Genomic DNA, 20,215 nt, shown 5'->3' with positions numbered 1-20,215 from the left:
GCCACAGCTCTTGTGGCAAAGGCTCTTCCTTGAGGTGCCAGGGGTTTGGAGGCCAAGTGCCCCAAAGCAGCGCCCAGGGGGAGTTAACACAGAAACACTGGAGCTGTTCTGCTCCAGTGTGTGCATCCTGTTACCTGCAGCATGATTGGAGTTTCTGTCTGCAGATGGGGAACAAATGACTGAGAACACAGTTTTTGAAAGGTTTTGAATCACCCATTCGCATGGCACATGCATCAGCAGGCAGGAGAGGAGCTCCTAGGTCTCCACAGGGTGACATTAGCACATGAAGGAGGAGAAACAAACGCATAAATATCAATAAATACCTCCTTGGCAAAGGGACAGAGAACATTTTTTTTTTGAAACAGTTTAACAGGAATTTGGAGAAAACCTGTAGCAACTTGCACTGAATTCATGAGTCAGATATACCTCAGAAAGTATGCTGGTGATGGCAGTGGCATGACTTTACTCAACTCTGCCATTCTCCTGAGCTGTACTGAGGTGCTCCATGCTGTGGGCTGCTTTGGGGACTCCTCCCTTGGCTCATGTTGAGTGTCCTTCCGCTCTGCTCTTCACTTTTTCCCAGGGTAAGAAAAACCCATCTGTGCTCTCTGGAGTTCCTGGAAGGGAGAGGAAACACATTCAAACTACAGAAACCCCAACATCACAGGCATTAAAGGCATTTTCTGAATCTGCCAAGCTTGCGCTCCAATGTGCTATGCCAGTGCTTATGTAAGCAATTAATTTACATAATAAAATTTTAATAAAGATGCCTGATGAGTGCTCAGCTGTGTTTTTCCCCACATGCGATGGAGGATTCTGTGACTAAGCCCAGCACTGCAGAGCACAGGAATCGAACCCACTCATGCAGTGTGCCAAAGAGCTGCATGGGACACCTGTCCTGGCACAAAGGGCCCCACAGAGCTGTCGAACTGTCCCTAATTAAGTGTAAGATGACTGTATTCATTCAGAGGTGCCGCATCGATTGGAGCCAGCGCTGCGTCCATCACTCACGCCGATTTAAAGTTCCCAACTCTACGGCAATCAATACATGCAAATGCAGCTGCCAGAGAATTAAGATGATTTAATTCTTACCAAAAGTGCCGGGATCAGAAAGATCACAAGATGGAAAAGCAGCTCAGGTCCATGCGACACGCTCCGGAGGGAAGTCTTGTAGCACTTGGCTGCCTTCAGTCTGTAAACAGCAGTTTAGATCTTCATCAGGAGGAACTGGGAAAAGGGAGCAGACCAGATGTGAGCAGATGTGAAATCTACTGTTGTTTGACTTTGTGTGATCTCCTATAGCCCTGACATAGAATCATAGAATTATAAAATCATGTGGGTTGGAAGGGACCCATTGAAGGCTATCTGGTCCTAACCCCCTGCACTGAGTTTACAGCCCTGTCCAGCCTGACTTGGGCTGTCTCCAGGAATGGGGCACAAACACCTCTTTGGGGAACTGTGCTGTTGCCTCATAGCCCTTATGGAAAAAAACTCCTTCCTTATATCCCATTTAAATCTCCCCTGTTTTAGTTTGAAACCATTTGCTCTTGTCCTATCACACAGACCCTATAAAGAGCCTGTCCCTTCTTTCTTAGAGCCCCCCATTAGATAATGAAAGGGCATCCATGGACTTGGGAACATGCTTGTGGCAGTCTCAGGAGGGCCAGTGGGAGACATCTGGTCCTGCTGGGGCGTACAGCCAGTGCTCCCTGCCTGTGAAAAGAGCCCCATTCTCTGCTCCCTGTTCCTTACTCCCTGACATGTGGAAGAGCACAGTGGTGAATAACATCAGCAGAGGAGAGAGGTTATAGAGGGGAGCAGAGAGGCAGAAAAAGAAGGGCTGAAAAAGATGACAACTCTACAAAATAAACTATTAGACAAAGCTGGTTTGAAGTCCAAATCAGTCAAAAAAAAAAAAAAAAAAAAAAGCTTTCACAGCTTCATAGGATTTTCAAACTATTATGATGAAAGAAAGGTTTGGAGGTTGCCATCGTCTCATCATCGCCCATCTCCGCTGCTCATCACTTTCAGGTTCCATCCTAATAACCTGTGGGTGAAGGAATCCCATTTTGAAATGATCCACTTTCATCTTTCTTCTCAGGAGATGATGGCACCGAGTGTCTGTCTGCTGTCCTCAAACTCTTCTGCTACCCCAGAGACCACAGCTCCTTGGGACAACATTGCTGCAACCCGCCACCCTCTAATGAGATCCCCCACCACCATTATGCATATCTAAATACCAACAGGAGCCACTCAAAACCTCCAGCATACCATTGAGAGGTAATTGGAGTGTTTCTCATTTTGAAATGTCAGCAATTAAAAAAAGACCAAAATGGGAAAAAATAGATCTTTTTCTTTTGTACTCTCCCTTTTCCCCCTTTCATTTCCATTCCTTCTCTCAGACACAGGCACAATCTGGGGAACAATGCAATTTCCAGCTGTGAAACAAGGGCAGGAGCAGTCAGCTAGCAGCCGGGCTGCTATCTTGGGTTCTTGGCCAATTAGCTGATCTGCCAATAAAGACTTCTGTATATGCAGAGACTCATGCACATCTATCTCCTATTTACCTACTTTTAGAAGTATGTATATATATAAAGACTCCTTTATCCACAACCAAATCATAAAATCATAGAATCATTAAGGTTGAAAAAGACCTCTAAGATCATCCAGTCCAATCCCAACCCATCCCACCATGCTCACTGATCACATCTTCAGTGCCACAGTTCTTGAGCACCTTTAGGGGCAGTGACTCCATCACCACCCTGGGCAGCCTATTCCAGTGTCTCAGCAGTATTCTGGAGATGAAATTGTTCCGAATATCCAACCTGAACCTCCCCTGGCACAGCTTAAAGCCATTCCTTCTTGTCCTATGGCTGTTGCCCGGGGAGCAGAGGCTGACCCCACCTCACACAGCCTCCTTTCAGGTCATTGCAGAGAGCCACAAGGTCTCCCCTGAGCCTCCTCTTCTCCAGACCGAACAGCCTCGGTTCCCTCAGCTGCTCCCCATCACACTTGCGCTCCAAAAATGAGGTATGGCCTCACCAGTGTGGATGACAGTGGGAGAATGTCTTCTTTCAACCAGTCCTCCAGGCTCCACTGGCAGCTAAATGCCAGGCATCAATGCTTAAGTAGCCTCATGACAGAATAAAAATTAAAAAAGAAGTGTGCAAGAGGCACATATTCACCATGCTCAGCTTCCTGTGGAGCTGCTCATGCAGATTTACCACACCTGCAATGTTATTAGAGACGAGTGGACAAAACCAAGGGTTATAGAGCTCGTTTATCTTTGTATATCTCCTTGGGTCCATTTATCAGCTCCTCTCTTTGCAGATAGTGCCTCTGCCAACGCACTCCAAACTCCAGCAGAGCCAAGCCACATCCACCTCAGCATCTGGGTGCCATTAAATGCCAAGGTACAAGCAAAGCCCAGAGTAAGGGCAGTGCAGCAGGAGGCTTTAGGTCTGTTTTCTCCTTAACACTGCAGATGGCAGCAGCCAGTGGGAGTACTGGAGGTTGGTGGAAGCTTGCAAGGTGCTGCCTCACAGCTCCATGAACTGACTGCTGGTGTTTAAGTGCCTGAGCATGATTGCAGTGCTCTGTGCAATTGCTTTGCTCTCATTCTGTGACCCTGTGTGAAAATACAAGGGTTTCATCTGCAGGTTAAGCTTTTATTTCAAGCTTTGCTCAGCAACAAATCCTGCTCAGTCTTAGCCTGCAAAAAACCCAAAGATTACTCTCTAAATCAAACAGTATAAGCAAAAGCAAGAATAAGGGTGCAGATTCATAAAAGAAAGTAAGGCCCAGAAAATCAGGTTATATTTCCATTGTTAGGAAATTACAGCGTTGACACGATCATTTTACTGATCTGAAATACTAACCACCCAAGTCACCTCTAATTAAGTGGAAAGCCACAATATTCATTTAAATGTGCTGTATCGATTACAAGCGCTCCAAAACCAATCAATCTATCTTTCCATTTCAAGTACTGAGCTGCGAGTGAAGCAGCAAACACAGACAATGCTTGCTGACAGCTATAGAAAACTTCACCTACCAAAAACCTCCCAGCTGCCCAGCTCCTTGATACAATCCCCTCACCTCAAGCCTTGGCCACCACCTGCTCCTTCTAGAACCCAGAACCTCTCCATCTCATCCACTGCTCCTCACTCCCACTTCTTACATTAGGGTTTTGCAATGCTAAATCAGCTATGATTTCTGGGCTGTGCGCAGATAAAAGAATGGCATGAATGTGTTTTTCAATCTTGGAAGAAAAGCTATGCTGTAAGCCGTGGATCAGCTCTCAAAAGGGGATTTATTTTGCTGTTAGTCTGCTGCACACAGTTCCTCACAGTCCAGCAGAGGAGTGTGTACCCTTGAGGACACTCCACTTACAAGCATGTGGTGGTCCAGAGAAAAGGCACCCTCTAGGTTGACCTTGGTCACTTTGGCTACTTTTGGGCAGATTGTTTTTTTTCTGGAGTGAGGGAAAGAATCATACAATCACAGAATCATCAAGGTTGGAAAAGACCTCCAAGATCATCTAGTCCATGCGTCCACTTACCGCAAGTATTTCCCCACTAAACCATGTCCTTAAATGTTTCTTGAGCACCTCTAGGGATGGTGACTCAGCCATCTTCCTGGGCAGCCAGTTCCAGCACCTGACTACTCTTTCAATGAAGACATTTTTCCTAATATCCAACCTGAACAAGCCCTGGTGCAACTTGATGCCATTTCCACTCATCCTATTGCTGTTACCTGGGAGAATCACACAGAACCACACAGAATCACAGAATCACCCGGGTTGGAAGGGACCTCAAGGATCATGTAGTTCCAACCCCCCTGCCTAGCAGGGCCACCAAACATACACATTTAGATCAGGTTGCCCAGGACCCCGTCCAACCTGGCCTTGAACACATCCAAGGACGGGGCATCCACAACCTCCCTGGGCAGCCCGTTCCAGGGCCTAACCACTCTCCTTGTAAAGAACTTCCCCCTAACATCCAACCTAAATCTTCCCTCCCTCCCTGAGGGAAAAAACCCCTCACAGCTCTGCTGCCCTTCTTTGGACACACACCAGGGCCTTGATGTCTTTCTCGTACTGAGGGGCTCAAAACTAAACACAGCACTCAAGTGGGAAAAAACCAAGCACTCAGTACAGCCTCACTAGTGCCAGTACAGAGGGATGGTCACTTCTCTGTTCCTACTGCCAACACTATTGCTGATACAAGCCAGGATGCCACTGGCCTTCTTGGCCACCTGCGCACACTGCTGGCTCATGTTTTGCCGAGCATTGTCCAACACCCCCAGGTCCTCTACACAGTCTTCCAGCCACTCTTTCCCAAGCCTGTAGTGTTGCCTGTAGGGTTGTTGTGTCCAAACTGCAGGACCTGGCACTTGGTCTTGCTGAACTTCACCCCATTGGTCTCAGCCCAGCTCTCCAGCCTATCCAGATCCTTTTGTAGGGCCTTCCTACCCCCAGGCAGATCAACGCTTCCTGCCAACTTGGTGTCATCTGCAAACTTACTGAGGGTGCACTCAATGCCCTCATCCAGCTCATCAATAAAGATATTAAGCAGGACAGGCCCCAGTTCTGACCCCTGGGGAACACCACTCACAACTGGTTGCCAGCTGGATTTAACTCCGTTCACCACCACTCTCTGGGCCCAGCCATCCAGCCAGTTCTTCACCCAGCAAAGAGTGTACCTGCCCAAGCCACAGGCTGCTGAATTGCAGCTCCCTTGCTTGTGGTGGCTTTCTCCTTTTGTTTGGCTTGTGACAATTAAGATGCCTACTGGCACTGAGCAAACTCTCACCACTCAGAACAGTTCTCTCACTTATTTCCCAAGAATCTGCAATCTTATTATCCTTAATTACACAGCACATTATAATGCCCTAGTATTACACAGGATTTGAACTCTAGAAAAATATGCAGCATGTTATGATTTAAGTTAGTAAATACAATTTCATCTCAATAAACCTTTTTCTCAGTTTCAGATCTTGGTGAGAAAGTTGCAGCAGTTGTTTAGGAGTGTCAGACAACTAAGTCACATCAAGATAACAGCAATTAGCCATACAGAGGAGCAGTGCACATTTTGCTCAGAGTTGAGCACGTATTTCCCATTCATGAAAAGCAGCAAAATGAAAAGAGGATTTTTTTATAAGAGTCATGTGTGCTGTCAGAAACAAAATATGAAAAAAAAATCAATATTAATGAGAAGTAGATAGTGAAAATGCTATAAATCTGCTGTCTGCACAATTTTCCTGAAATGCTGTTACTTTATTAAAAAAAAGAGGGGAAATAAATACATAAGTGAATAAATCAATGCAAAAGGAAACAGAAGAGAGAACAAAAGAAAGGGAAGGGGAGAACAAACCCCAGCCCAAGGACTTTGCTCACAGATGGGATGGTCTCAGCCGCTCACTTGGATGTGAATGGCGGGGCTCTGTTTGCCAGGCTATGAACTTTTCAAATGCTTGCACCATATGTGTGCTGCTGACTGGATGCTGTTTTCCAGCAAAATGAATTACAGAGGCTCCCTCTGGTGCAAATTGGATGAGTTCTCAATTTTCTTAACTTTGAAGCCTCGTGGTTTCAGCCAAACCTAATCCTTAAACACTTGGCTCGGGAGCCTGTAGCAGAATGAAGAAGTGAGGAGGCCAAATGGTGAAATGGCACCTCCCCAAAGAGGCTCCTCTTTAAGAGGCGTTCTGGTCACATTAGTGAGCAGCTTCAGGGAGCAAAGCTGATGGCTGGAGAAGTGGGAATCAAAGAGACCAGATGCCTTTGTTGCTACCTGAGCACAAGATCCAAACAATGTACTTTTAAGAAATCTGTGGGAAATAGGAATTGGATAAACTTGCTTTGTTTGGAAGAAAGCTCTTGTGTATGCTGCCTATGTGGAACAGAAATTATCTTACCAGAAATTAGACTGCACAGGACTAATTGAGAGTATCCTAAAAGCAATCAATGAATACTTCTGGACTTCTGTGATTCCGGTTAAGGTCTGAGAAAACTTCTCAAACACGTTGCTCTGTTCCAGAAATGTTTTGAGTTCTCCAAAAACTGTTCTAAATGTTTTATTGAGGAAATGAAGCAGCTATACATGTGCTGAAATGTGAAACACTAAAAGATTTGGTGAACTCCTGCTGCAAAATTCAATCTTAAAAATATGAAAGAGTAAGGAAAAAGTTTTTTGCTGAAAATATTGAAAAATAGGCTTTAAATTTGATAGCCTTTTAAAAAAGATTCCTTTTATTTCTGATCCTTCCATTAACTGCCTGGTTTGGGACAAGCTATAATAACCTGCCACAGAAGGAAATATACTTAATTGATAATGTCAGTGAAAGTCTTGTGGAGCCTTCCCTCAAAGGGGCTTTGAGTAGGCAGGCTCCTGTGAACCCTGAAGTCATCACTGCATTCCTTATTACAATGACATCAATCCTCAGACCAGAAACCATCTCCCTGCTTCCACAGAAACCTGATAATTACAGCAATTATCTGGTGATCCAGCATGGCTCTATTCTATTAATTGAATCTTACCTCTGTTGTTAGTAGTGCTGTCTTCAGACTGAAGGACATCAGACCCAGCATCGTAGACCCTTGGGCTGATCTGTGTTGTTACAGGTCCTTTGGAGCCAGAAAGGCTACAAGCCACAACTAAAGACAACGTCATAAGGTTCTCCCCCAGACTGCTTACTGAGTCAAGACATAAATGTTTGGTCAAGAAAGCAACGGCCTCATGCACACACCAACCAAAGTCCAAAGGAGAAATCCCGGTTCTGTTGAAACAGAAGGTGAAGTAAGCCTTGACGTTAGTGAGGACAGATGTCCTTCAGCAAATCGCTGGATTTTTGGAGTCTTGTGGGATTTACAAGTGCTTCACAGGACCCTCCTGTATGAAGCAGCCTGTTAAGAAGCAGCTGCTCATTTGCCCAGGGCTCATTTGTCACCAGCTTCCTCCTCTTCTCTGCTCTCTGACAGTCCAAAAGACGAGCTGCCTGGATTCCTGATTCAAGAGTGTTTTAAGACCTCAGATTTTATTTATGTTTATTTATTCCTCTATCTTTTCCCATTGCCTACTTCAGTAATCCTCATCAAATATTTATGCTTCTTTATTTCCCTGCTGCAGACCATTTAATCATTTCTGCGCTGCTATGGGGTTCTGTATCCCTGGTCCATTTCTTTCTTCTTAATTGCTGTGTGAAAACAGGCAATCTCTGATTTCATTCTCACAGATGCATCTTTTTATTCTCACTGTGTTCCTTTCCTACCCACCCAATCTGCTTACAGTGCAATGTTTAAGGAGGCAGCCATCACTCCAACTGTCCCTTCCTTTCCTCGTGCTTTCCTTTTGATGATCAGAGCACCTTCGCTTCTCTCCCCTGTGACACTGAGATCCAGATCATAATGGTCTGGACTTTCCTTCATTCAAGCTGATGTTATTGATGGCTGTGCAACCAACCTAACTAATCACACAGGAAGCACGTGAGAGGGTAGGGTTCCATCTGGTTGATTTTGAAGAGCTCAATGGGCAAATAAGATGATCCATAAGATGTTAATTGAGGCCCAAACTCTGTCCGTAGCTTGAGCTGTCATTGCTCATCAAGGCTAAGCCAATTTGCACAGACCCACCTCTGGCTGAGGTGCCACCTTGTCAGTAAAACAAGTCAGTGCACTCTTTGAAATATGTCGTGATAAATTATGTCATGATTATACATAAAGTTTCCCAGGAAAGCAATAAAACTTCACTTAATGTCAAAAAATAATATTTCACTAAAATACAGCAGTTTATGAAGATAATTCTGATTTTTGGAAAACACAGGACTTCACAATGAACAATACAGGCAGTTTCTTCAGTATGAAAAATTGCACGTGGGATACTACTGTGGGACACTACATGGTGATTATGTCAGGGGGCAATGGGAAATGGAAATGAACTCACACCAGAGAAGTGGGAGGGGGGTTAGGGCTGAGCCCTTGGGCAGGAAAGTGTACAGATCAAATCAAACAGCCCTGCTAATGTGAAAGGAGGCAAACGGAGCTGCTCGGCTGTATAGAATACCTGTCACTGCACTTACTCCCCCAGAAAAGAGAAAGCGCAATCCTTTGAGGATAGAGCAGAGATGAAATGTCACCGCATATCTCAAGCTCAGAGCTTATCCAGAAGAACTGGGCAAACTGAGTTGCTCCACGTTCCCAGAAAGGAAGGTCTAGGCTTGGTAACGTATGATAATATCATCTTTCTTCCCTGTTTTCTTTATTTAAAAGTTCATCTTGGTCTTATTAAGTCAATTTTAATAGTGGCACGTTTACTCAAGCCTGCCAACGCACTTTTAAGAGACAACTGAAGTACCACAGAGACATACACATGCAAGAAGCCCTGCAGGGATGCAATGCCAGCTCAATATCCCAGGAAGTTAGCAGGTTATTAAGATAAATGATTATCATGAGATTGGTTTTAAAGTTTGTAATACGTACAGAAATTTAGAGGCCTGTTTAAATTATGGCATCAAGACACTACCTTGTAAGAAAAATTCCACTAAGGTCAAGGAACACGAGATGGAGGATATATAGAAAAAAGTCCATAAATGTCCATAACCTAAAGCTGGGTTTTAAAATCAGTTTTAAGGTTTTACAAGATATTTGAATCCTCAGCTTCTGTTGAATCACAGTGTTTACAGCATTATCCTAGTGCTATCCTGGTTGTATAAGGAACAGAACATGGTAAATCCAAGGTGTACTTGATTGGAAATGAACCTTTAAAAAAGGGTAAAGAAACAGCATTGTTTTTATTTTATAAATAAGCAGTGAACAAGCTCTTTGGTAAAAGGAGGGGACACCTTTTCTGTCCCTGTGGTGCTTTGTGCTGCCATTACAATTTCATAGGCAATTAAATATTTTAAGTTCTGAATTATTTTTCAACGGTCTTGGGAGCCTGAAGAGGTCCCAGTTATGCTAAGTAAGTTTGTGGACAGTTTTAAATCTGGAGGAGCTTTTGACTACCCTGGGGTTTGAAAGGCCTTGCAGAGATCTAGACAAATTAGAGAGCTGAGCAAACACCAACCACATGAAATTTAACAACCAGAAGTGCTGGATTCTGCACCTGGCACAGGACAATCCTGGCTATATGTGCAGACTGGAGGATGAGGGGCTGTAGAGCAGCCCTGCTGAAAGGGATCTATTTGCTCATGGCAAGTTGAACATGAGCCAGCAGTGTGCCCAGGCACTCGAAAGGGAACAGTGGAACTGGAACTGTGATAGAAATTAAATAAAAAAAAGCAACCAAGATGGACATTCAGTCTTATCAAAACAGAGTCAGTGGGCAGGCTGCTCTGGATAAATTCCTGCTGTCACCAAAGTCAGAGAGAGAGTTGTCAGTGCACGTACTAGAGGCTGAGGTGAAACCACGTGAGTGTCAGAAAGCTGTCTTGCCCTATCCGTGAAGTAGGGATGGTGACTCTGCTTTTCTTCCTTGCTGAAGCTCTGCTGTCTATTTACACAGTTCCAGAACATCCTTAGTAGAGCAGGACCTTTTGTTCTTTCACATTCATTGCTTATGTGGGATGTGATGTTTGAGGTCAGTCCAAAAGCCCCTGGGTAAAATGGTTTTGCACTGTTTTCTTCTTAAAAATGATCTTTTAAGACTACTTCCTCTCCTTCATTCTTGCTGGCTCTGTACCTTCCAGTATTGCAAACCCCTCCAGATAATTCATTTCTTGTAGCTCACCCACAGAAGTGGCCTCTACCATTTAGCATGTCTGTGTTTGGAGCAGGTTGTAACAGTGGTTTGCTACCAGCACCTTCAGCACCTTTGCAAAGACAGGCACTGAAGGACATCTCTAGAGATCAGCTATGCACAGTGGGGTGTCCTACAACCCCAGAGTCATCTCAGGAATTGCTCGTCTGTTAGGGAATCAGAGTCATAGAATCGCAGAATGGCCTGGGTTGAAAAGGACCACAGTGCTCATCTAGTTTCAACCCCCTGTTGTGTGCAGAGTCACCAACAACCAGACCAGGCTGCCCAGAGCCACATCCAGCCTGGCTTGAATGCCTCCAGAGATGGGGCATCCACAGCCTCCTCTTTTCTCTCTACCAAAAGGAGAGACAGAAGAGAATTTGATAAAAGTCATGGAGCTCAAGTCCTGTCCTGTGTTTTCAGTTGAAAAGAATAGCTTGAATCAGTATCAGGTGTGATAACAATCAATGTTGGAGAGGGCATTTAGGAATAAGAGAGCATCTCAAAGGCATCCCCACTGGGTAACTGAACAGTTCATGGGCTGTACCTTGCAGAAGGAATATGGTTTATAAGAAAATGTTTCCATGGTACACAGAGTTGGTGTTTGCACTGCAATACTGCCAAAGAAGAAACTGAAATTTAAGTGAGGTTGCAGGAAGCAACAGCAGGCTTTTTATGGTGTAAGAGCTGTTGTTCAAGGTCGGTGATAAATAATTCTTGTGTTTAAGATAACACAAGACATGCAGAACTAGAGATAAAATGAAATTCTGCACTGAAAGTGGACAGACTTGTACATCAAGCCGCCCTACGTGTATTACAAACTGATTGTAACAAGGACTACATCTTTGGTCATCTTCCAGAGGAAAAGATTTGGACAGAAAAGAAAAAAAGCCTCAAGATATCCCTTTGTAGTGGAAGAAGCTCTGTTTCAGATCCTCTGCTGTTAAGAAGATGCTCTTCTTTCTTGAAGAAGACTAAGACTCAGCAAGGAAACATAACTCACATCATTCCCACTTGATTCATCTGCCCAGTGGGTCACTTGCTCTGCTATCTGGTGTGTAAGAGACCATCAGGAGGTTCTTCAGGACTTCAGATGAGAGCAAGATTATCTGAAAACAAGGAGAGGGCTGTCAAGGTGAGCATCACCTCGAACATAGTGAAAGGATGTGAGATATTAGCACATGAAAACAAATGGAGAAAGTTGAAATAACTTTGAAAACAAATGTTTGAAAAAGATTGGGAAGATCAAGCAGAGAAGACAGCATGAAAAATGAAACCGTCAAGGAGATAATGAGGCATAAATGGCTGTCAGAGAATAGGAAGCTCCAGTGGGTGGATCAGATGCATGTGACAGAAAAGTGAAAACAGCCAAAACAAGTGATGAAGTGGGAGCTTAGATCTTCAAAGAATGCCAGGCTATTCACTAGAGGACTAATACACTTTGAAGCAAAGGATACAGTCAGGAAGGTAATTGAAAGGAGGTAGGGAATGGCTGGGAAGAAGACAGCTATTAAGTCAAGGGTCAAAGAGAAGTGGTACAAAGCAGGGTGCTGACAGAGACCAAAGGGAGACGGCTTTTCATGTTCTGTGGGAAGTGCCATTAGAGCAAGGGGCACAGACTGGGCTTGTCCAAGTCCATGGGGAAACAGCAGCTAGTTCAGGCTGACCTTTGACAGTAGGCAGGCATGGACAGAGGGAATGTGGGCTTCAGAATAGCAACAAAATAGACCCGCAGGTGATAAATTAAGGGTGTCAGTGTATGGCTGGGAGGGGGTAAGGAGCGACACCAGAAGCCTTGAATTTAGTATTGACATGCTTTCTGTTCATCTGCTTTCCAAAGTGGTCACGGCGAGGTACCAGGAAAAGCCTGGAGTCATTGCAGGCTTTATGGGCGGTGAAGAAGAAACCGCTGGAGCTTTTAGGTAGCTGTCCTACCATCATTCTGTAATGACACATTTTTACAAGTGTTGATTTTCTGTCCGCTAATTTTATCCAAGTTTAATTAAAAGCAACCAGAGAGAGTAAGAGAGACAGAGAAGGGGGGGGAGATATAGTTACTGGACTTCACATTCCACAGACACAAGCACGATTTGGCAACAAAGTGAAGCTCCTGAGGTTTTCTTCCTATTTTTTTCCTGTTTTTAATGATATGTGCTAAGTTTATATTTATGGAGCCGCAGCTCCCTTGTGCTGTCACTTCTGGCTGGCCTCATTACAGCTCTCGCAGCACATGGCCGTTAATACTAATTCCATAATGACAGTGGAGCACTGAAGTAAAATTTAACAGTTCCTCAGTTAATCATTAAAATTAGCCTATCTCAGTGGATGCTGGATCTTCTAATGTTTGAGAGCAACGCAATTTCAGGTAATAAATGAGATGGTGAAAGAGGGTTTTTAATGTGTTATCACCCCGTGGAGGGCAATATGAGTGCCTTCATCCTGGCTCAGAAAAGTTGGAAGGAGCTGCGCGAGCCAAAGGCTTTCTGTAATGGTTCACCAGGCAAAACCTATTTGGACACAGCCATAAGGCATCAAGAGGTCAAAGAGGCTTAAGCAAATCAAAGATAACCGGAGCACAGCGTGTGAATGACCACGTCGTATTTTCTGATGTACTTTCAGAGGTGTTGCTGGGTAGAAGGAAATGAAAAGGGAGGCACAGTGTTGGTCAGGATGATATGCACTGCAATTAACCCTGCCAGGCACAGATGCCTGGGGCTTTTTCAGGGCTTCAGTCAGATTTCTTTTATTATTATTATTCACTATTTTCTATGTTATTATTCCCAAATTGGATGGTGTTGCCTACAAGATGAAACGCCGTGGCATGACCTTGAGATTGATGCAGCCTCAGAAGCTGGGGGGGACATTAGAAATGGCTCAAGAAAGGGGCAGCTATCCTGTCAGGTTAATGAGGAATTCCTGCCAATGAAGGCTTTTCATCAGACAAAAAAACAAACAAACAAACAAAAAGAACGAAACAAAAAGCATTTTATCACTGGAAAGACAAGATTTGCAACAATAAAAGATAAAAATTTTTACAAGCAGATGACTGGTGGGAAATCATTATTACAGACGCTTCAGAAATAGTCACTGTTGTCTCTTCTCAAACGTTTCTGCTTAAAAGTTGCAGACAAGTTTTCTTAAATAATGGTCTCAAAATCTTTGCCTCATTCCAAGAAGAAAACCACTGAGCTAAATAACTGCTGAGCTAATAAACACTTTAACTTGTGGTCTAGTTGCTCCTTTATGAACTACTGTCTTTAACATTATTGCCTTGAGCATTGTGGCCACACAAATCTGTCTGTGCTCTGTAGGTGGAGGATTTAGGATGTAAGTTGGTGCAAGCAGGGCCACTGAATCCATTTCAATGGGTGCAGTCCATCAGTGTGGTACAGCCAGGCTCTGCAGGGGCAAGGAGCAAAGAGTGTCCTGCATGGTGTGAGTGTGGAGCAGTTTGGGGAAGGGCATAGGGCAGGGACTTGCGCTCATGCCGTGCAGTTGCTCTAGGGCAGGCATGTCCAACCCATCCTGTGGCTGCCCCCTGACCCACACCATCATTGCAGCAGCTCTGCCTCACCAAGAGGCCTAGCTTTATGGCAGTATGCACATCTGTGAACAACTGCTCTCAAAGATGGAGCACACAAAGAGTAAAATGTCATCAAAAATCTCTGCTGAACATCTGAGAGCTCACTGTGAACAGCTACCACTGCCATCAAACCAGCCTGATGTGTTAACATCACAAAAACAAGGTCACACACTCCTCTAGCTTTATGGTTTTGTTGCTCTCTTTTATGTTTTAATAATAAAAAATATATTAAAAAAGAAACTTTGTTACTTACATACATTAACTATTTTCTATATTTTATAGGCAGCCTGAAACACTTCCTCTTCACTCAGTGCAGCCCAACCAAGCCAAAAGGCTGGACACTCATGCTCTAGGGACCTTCCCAGCCCCCAGCACCCACTGGGAGCCTGTAGAAGTTTACAGTGACAGGTCCCTAAACCAAACCAGGGATGCACTGACCAGGGCCATCCCACCGTAACGTATCTTTTTCTGAGCATAATCCTGACCCAAGGGAGAAAGGCAGCAGTGCTGCCAGCCAGCTGTGCTGAATTGCCCCAACATCTGAGATGCATGCTTGCTGATGCCTCACATGTCCCTTTCTTTCTCCTCCTTTCTCCTCCCTCTTTGCCGCCTGCCCAACAACATCCACCAAGCCGGGTTTTTCTCCCTAAGCACTTCTGTGAGTCCATGACCAAAAACAAAGCCTAAATATTTTGAACAGGCAGACACTGGTACAAGTTGGGGGAGGGGGAAGGATAGACCAACTGATGATACCACATACAATGCTTCTCTTCCTTCAGCAATGAAGCTAAAAGGAAACACATCAGTAGAGAGGAATGCTGCATTTTCAGGACTCAGCATTCTCATCTTTCCTTTTCAGTGTCCACACATACTATTTTCAGGAAAATAGGAGCTGCTCTTCATAACAGAAGCACCTGCAAGAGCTCACATAACTTTGCCTCTTCTCCCTCCTGCTCTCCCAGGAGATGCTGAGGCCCTCCCTTCATCTCTAAAGACTTCTGAACCCAGGGTTCATTTTTAACACCATTGACTGCCTATGAGAGATCAAGGCCAACCGTAACTCTTCTTCAAGCACAGAGCAGGGACGTTTTGGCTGGCCTGCCTCTGCCCTGTGTTTTGTGCAAGGTCACTGCTCCAGGCTAGTGAGCCTGTGGCTGTGGGGCAGGTCCATGGCATGGGGAGAGAAGTGGAGCTTGGTGCTGCAAAGCTGCCTGCAGCTGGGATCAGTTGTTTGGTGGCTGGTATGGCTGCAGAAAACACACCCAAAATACTTTTTTCAAAGCAAACCAATACTAACTCATCAGGCATGGCACTAAAATGAAAATTGAACAACGTGTTTAACAAGCAGAGAACAAGATCAGAGGGGACTGTTGCGCTGCAAGGCCTTCTTTAGGTGGCAAGAACAAAACAAAAATATATGGAATAAGGTTAGCTAACTTTGTCCGTCCAAATGAATGTTATAAGGACAGATATTCTGTTCACATGTACCCTTTCAGCAGCGTGTTTAATTTGTTAAGCCCAAGTGGATTCATAAAGTGAGGCCCTTTATCTTCATTAAAACTGATGAGAATGAATTGCAAGACGTGCCATTATTATTCTGGCTTGATTCATTCTGTGCACGAGCCTCCAAAGCGTTCAAGAGCACAAATAGGCTGCAGCATGGCCAGCTTAGGCTTTGCCACTGCTGCACTGACAAACCTGAGCCATCCTTTCCTTCACTCCAGGATATGTAAAAGTAATAGCAGTCCAGCAGCAGCAGTAAAAATAATAATAATAATAAGGAGGAGGAGGAGGAGGAGGAGGAGGAGGACGAGGACGAGGAATTAGAGGAATTGGTTTTCTGTTGTCAAAAAGGGACTGTCACAAAAGCAGCAAGCAGACTGCGGAACAGCTCTAGAGCCTTTGCAACACATTGCTTCCTGTCCCTCAGTATATGATAAAACAGTTATTTAATTTTGGAAACATCTCTTTCCGGGCTTACAAAGATTTTAATTAACACTTTGTTCATTATACAGAGGCAGAGCTGTGTCTCTTCTTGCTCTCAGATTCCCTGTGCTATGCACCTTTCTTTTGCTGTCTCCTCCTTGCACTGACATTGCTTCCAGAGCTTTTCAAAGCTTTCTGAAACAGCCTATTACTTGGGCCATCAGTCAAAATTAGGCCAAGAAGGAGATTCAAGAGTAAGAAAATTATGTAGCCCAACTGCTCCAGCTAGCGCCTGCAGGCTACGCAGAGCAGCCTTGGGCAGGGCATAGCCATAAGTCTTTTGCTAAATGATAAAGGTTGCATAGGAAATGGTAACAGCCTGTAAGCAGGGACGGTATGTATCACAGCTTCAGGAAAAGGCATGTATTGGACCATCCAGAAAGTTGCATTATTGGATGGGAAGGCAAAATGCTACAGCTGAACGACAAAACAGCTTCTAGAAAAACTTTGCTGTCCTGGTGGAGCCCTGCATGAACATAGAAGCCCTTAAACTAAAGTCATTTTTTCAGGATCCCCTTAGGTAACTGAACACATAGGACACAAACTGTCAGCCATCAGAGTTGCCATATCCACAGCTCTGATTTGCTCCAGCAGTGATGTCCCAGCACACACCCAGGCACTTTATGAACCACATAGTGCATGGTTTTAGTCAGAGCTCACCAGCAGTGGGACTGTCTTCCCATGCAAGGATGTAACCCTGTAAGTCATTTTTACCTTCTAGAACATGGTTATTGCCTGGTCACCTGAAGCAGCTTGGAAGAATTTGATCTCCTGTCTCTTCAGGACAACAGCCCTGTTGCTGTTAGTTCATTAACAATATTCCCATCCCTGGCTTTCTTGAGGCAAGCAGATGTACCAGAAATGGTAAGCACTGATTGAAATGCACCTGCAGGGTAAATGAGACCTCCTCCATGGTAGCTTCACTATGCCAAATCCGTACCCTCACGCAGGTGTGAGCAGGAGAATTGCCATTAAAAACAAACAAACACCAAACCAACAACAAAAGCCCTCTTGTCCTTACAAAAAAAGTACATCTCATCCCTCACAGTCTGATACATCAGGAGTCAAACCATGAACCTATAAACAGCACCTCTACACACTCCATGGGAAAGAGTGCAACCTGACTATACAGTTCATTCATTCATCAATCACCTCTTTTTGTTACAGTTGGTGCTTTGAGATCCTCTGGCCAAAAATGAGGAGCCTATGTTGAGTTTTGAGCATGGTGTGTGCACCCAGAGTGCATTCACCAGCAGCACTGTTACTGGGGACTCCTTGGTGCAGTTTAATGGGCTCGTGTCATCGCTCCCACCCTGGATTTGGATCTAGGTGTTGACCCAAATCCTTGGATATCGGGTAAGCCAATGTGGCTTGCTTCATGATTAAATTCAAGAGCCTGCACTTGGATAAGCAGTTGCTGACTGTAAAGCCCTTACCCGATAGACTAGCACTGCTCTGAGGCTTCTCACAGACACTGCACAGGAATGGAAATCACAGTGAGCTTTGGGGCAGCAGGCTGAAGGAAGTGCATCTGTAAGGAAAAGGCAGAAGTGGATGGCCTGGGGACACATCCACGCTCACGTTTCCACAAGGGGCACGTAGATCTGATGATGAGTGCTCCTGAGGGCACACAGCTCTCCGTGAGCAGAAATGAGCCCAGAGCCTCTGGGGCTTCAGCTCATTTTGCTGTTTGAGGACGGGCATCCTCACCAGGTCCCAGCAATCAGATTTGGCCTAGCTCCATGGTGTTTCTTTTTCCTTCTCTCTTGGCTTTGTTAAACTCCAGACAGTTGCTCCTGATCTGCATCGTCTCGCCGGCGCATGCTGCGACATCTGTTTAATGTGCTGTTGAGGAAGGATGGGGAGTGAAATGATACCGGCATATCGGTTATTAGTTTTTGAGGAGCTAACGGCTCTTTCTGGCATTTTGATGACAGCACTGTTCTTTAGAGGGTCTTAAAATACAAATACAGACGTGAGCAGAAGTCCAGGCAGAAGAGGCAGGATGAGACGCTCGGGCTGGGTCTGACCTCAGGACAGGCCCTTACTTGCTTTGCTGGCTGACTTAAGTCATGGGAGGGATGCACGTAACCAGGGGGAGGCTTTTTGTTCATGTGTTTTTTCTTTAACACAGCTGCCAGACACCCAAATTGGTGCTTGGGTACCTCAGGAGGAAAACAGTTCTTTCCGGGAAAACTTGCTTGTGGCTTCTCCACTGGCATCTCTGGGCAAAGCTCAGTGCACCAAATGGTGGGTGAGCCTGAGGGTGCCACGGCTGTCTGCAGAGAGCACAGAGACAGCATGAAGAGCACACACCCGCCGTTCCCCGAGGTCAGAGAGGCACGCGGGTTAACAATTAGCAATGAGTATTTAGCTTGCTGAAAGACCTAAACACAGCAGCAGGAAGCTCGTGCTGGGGAGCTTTAACTAAACTAACCAGCTTGCAGAGTAACACACAGGAGATCTCAAGCTGACAGAGGGGAAAGCTGCTCGCCAGAAGGGATCCCAGCTCGGGGCTGGAAACGTGCAGCATGGCCGTGCCGTGGGGCTGCCAGCCACTGCCAGGCTCGGCACAGCCAGCTTTGCTCTAATTACACAGCCTCTGGCTGCTGGCCAGGCTCCTGGTGTTTCCTTGCCCCCGGCTGTGAGAAAGAAGCCAGAATCATTCTGTCTGGGATTCTGTGCTCGCGTTTGGATCTTGCAAAAATGGATGGGGTTTTTTAGACCCTCTCCTTTCCAGTGGCACAGCTCACCCGGCTCAGCTCTCTCAAGATTGAATGCTTTTGTCCCCAGGCTTCTTCAGGCAAGGTTTTGGCATTTGCTTGGCACCAGCATTTTTGTTGCCCTTCATTTGCCTGTTCACTGAATAGGGATGCTCTCAATTTCATTTGGTTTGGAGCCCCAGGTTGAAAAAATCAGGCGCAGGCTTCACTGTCATTTCATTACGTTTTACTGCCACTGCTGAGCAAGGGACATTAATTTGGACGCTGCCTCCTCTGGTTATATAGAGGGGTAGAACAACAAATCTTACAAATAAAAACTCATTGTATAAAATAAACACGCTCATTCACACGTATTTCCCCTCTGGTATATGATTACTAGAGTCCAGCAGTGAACCGTGTGCTTTGCACTACAGCACTCTGCAGCTCCTGAGTGAGCCTGGATTCCATCATTCTTCATGCGTGGGATGGCACATAGACAAGATGATTTTGAGAAAAGCCTAAAAAATCAATGTGTGAAGTAATGCAAATGGATTTGACCTCTGTTACAAGCAAAAGCCCCACCCAGCCCCGACTGCTGCCAGGATGCTACTACCAGGTAAACACAGTGAGCATTTGAGTGAAGAATGGGTGCAAAATTCACTTCTGAGTTGTTTTCGCCAGCCTTGATCATCACAGAAGGTCAAGTTCATACACAGCTGGGTCGATGCCAGCATGTAAATAATACCACTTTCTCTCTCCTGCCCCACTCCAGGCAGCTGGGTTAACACATTTTGGGGTTGTATTGCTCTACTGTGACCAGTGGGTGTTCAGCAGAACTCTGGTGATGGCATTTCCTGGCCCAGGAAAGGACACACACAAGAGATGCCAGGTATCAAAACCATTTCCTCCATTAGGCATTGCTACACTAGGTCCAAAGGCAGAGAGCCTGAATGATGTTGGTCACACTGCCACAACCCCTTGGTGCTAGGTGCTGTAACATGAGGGGTGAGGACTCTTCCACCTGCATGCAGACACATGACGTGAGGGATGTCAGAGGTCCTTTCTCCACACTGGGGCACATTGGATGCACAGGGGCCATGCTCGATGCCTGCTCCGTTTTCTGCACAGTCTGTGCTCTCAGCAGCACCAGACCATGGCAACTTTTAAATGATGTTTTTGAGGGAGGGATAATTACCAGCTTTTAGCTTGCT

The sequence above is a fragment of the Lagopus muta genome, chromosome 2 (genome assembly GCF_023343835.1).
Source record: "Lagopus muta isolate bLagMut1 chromosome 2, bLagMut1 primary, whole genome shotgun sequence".
NCBI classification, from domain to species: domain Eukaryota; kingdom Metazoa; phylum Chordata; class Aves; order Galliformes; family Phasianidae; genus Lagopus; species Lagopus muta.
The sequence above is the reverse complement of the archived record's forward strand: the minus strand, read 5'-3'. Positions refer to the sequence as shown.